This window comes from Bison bison, unplaced genomic scaffold, assembly GCF_000754665.1.
Source record: "Bison bison bison isolate TAMUID 2011002044 unplaced genomic scaffold, Bison_UMD1.0 scf7180017864508, whole genome shotgun sequence".
NCBI lineage: Eukaryota > Metazoa > Chordata > Mammalia > Artiodactyla > Bovidae > Bison > Bison bison.
The window spans coordinates 341,164-343,160 of NW_011495064.1; the positions used below are offsets into that span (position 1 = coordinate 341,164).

General features: G+C 39.7%; 1 protein-coding gene across 1 annotated transcript in view; it reads right to left on the reverse strand.

The window, feature by feature from the left end:
• The window catches only part of GRIA3 (glutamate receptor, ionotropic, AMPA 3), a gene marked incomplete at its 5' end in the record, with an annotated part of 329,433 nt that overhangs the window by 20,124 nt on the left and 307,312 nt on the right, over positions 1 to 1,997 (reverse strand). The window lies entirely within an intron of this gene.

The window sequence follows — 1,997 nt, forward strand, 5'->3', positions numbered from 1 at the left end:
AAAAACAAAAAAACCCCTACACTTATCTGATCTCTATTTAAAATGGAAAGGGGGGTGGGGGGAAATCAAGGAAGCCGGTCAGTGACTTTCAGGTCAAACTATGCAAATCTGACTAAGCTATCTGCCTGTATGAAAAAGCAGATACTGAACTGCTGAACAATGGAAAGAAAAAAGTTGGTGCCTCGAGCCCTACCTTGAGGTAGGACACACCAAGGGCCAGGAGCCTTTCTTTGACAAAAATAAAATAAAATAGCATTTTGTAGTCTTTTTAGAGGGAATGTAACCATTTTGCTGCTGAATACAATAAAAGGGAATACCCACATTGTTAAGCCAGTGAATAGAGTATCTCATTCAAATGATAGCACAGTTAGCAGATGATGGCTATGGCTGACACTCAACACTCTGGAGCTCAGCTGGTCCTAGTATCATGTAAAGAATTAAATATAAAGATAATTTGGCCTTGTTCTGATTCGATTTTCATAAGCGCCAGTCCTGTACTTGTTTACTTCAACAAAAAGGCCAATTGAAATTGAATCGCATTGTTGGGAAGAGGGGTATGGACATGCCTCATCTCTATAACAACCTTGCAAAGAGTCTCTCTTCTAAGATGAATGACAGCTAGACAAGTGATAAGAATCTCTGTGACTTATGAAATGATGGATCGCCTCCTTAAGGAGGCTGGTGAAACTATCTGCAGGGATATTCCACAGTCCATTAGGAAATGGATCAATTTCTGGTAACTTGCCCTCTCCCATTAGATTTGTATATGTATGTGATTTTTGATGGGGGAAAAGTGTCCTTTGCATGACTTATGTAAGTTGTAGCAACAAAGTTTCAAGTTCCTCCAGTTTAAGTTTCATAAAATTCCCTGTTGTGGGATGTAGAAAACCAGTAGCAAAATGGTTCACTGCACAAGGAAAATGAGTGGCATTTCATGAAATGAATTAACTGATACCACAATATTAGTTCGAAAAAAGGAAAGGCAAAAATTGAAACTCAAAAAGAATTTTCTTAGGGGGGCAGGAAGGAGGCGGGGAAGAGTGTTTCATGCTTATCAATGTGATGTTATCCTGAGAATGTATACCCTTAAGGAGCATGCGACTGAATTTTAGAAGTATTACGTACAGAGATTCAAATAACACCTTTGGAAGAGAGAAGTGTGACAGACTTAATGAAATTCGAGATCCAAATAGATGCTGAACTCAATACGACAGCAGCTGAGAGGAGGCTACTCATTGTGCTTACAGAAGCCAGTCTTTGTTATTTAATTCTTTGACTGTTTTCAGGTGGGCTCAACATAATATAGTCATAACCAAAGGCATTAGCAACTACAAAGTCTCTGAAACTGTAAAGAGGTTAAGAAAAAGTACTGTCACAACTGGATGAATTTTTTTTTTTTTGGTTGTTGTTCTGTTTTTCTCTTCGAACTCTCGAAATGTGAAATACAGTAAAACCCCCTTATAACACAGCTCATGATTGTACTTCTTTGGGAATGTGTTGGGCCAGATTGAATTCCCTGATCACAATAGCTTGCCGGGAGTCCATGAGTGATGTCACGTGGCAGGCCTCTAAGGCTGGTGTTTGCCTTAAACTTTCAGCGCTGGTGTTATAAAGGGGTCCCACTGTGTCAGGGAGTGTGTGTTGGGAAGGAAAGCCGTTTTAGGGTAGAAAATAAACAGTGGTTCAAAATGTGATTGCTAATCAGTACAAAAAGACCTTCAGCGACTGACCTTACTCCCGGAGTCCTTGGCTCCACACTCCCCCTTATCGTACCACCATTTGTTTTTCAGCTTGTCTAAGATGCCTTGTTCACTGAGTTTCAATACTGCAAGGTTTACAGGCGTTCTTCACGTGGGAAATAACATAAATAACATTATATTATGTTATTTTATGTTATTCAAGCTTCAAACTACTTTAAAACTATAGAAAGCGATAAAGCAGGGGGCCCTGGCCACAGAGTAATTTTAGACACTGCAGGCAACCTGAGCATTACCTTA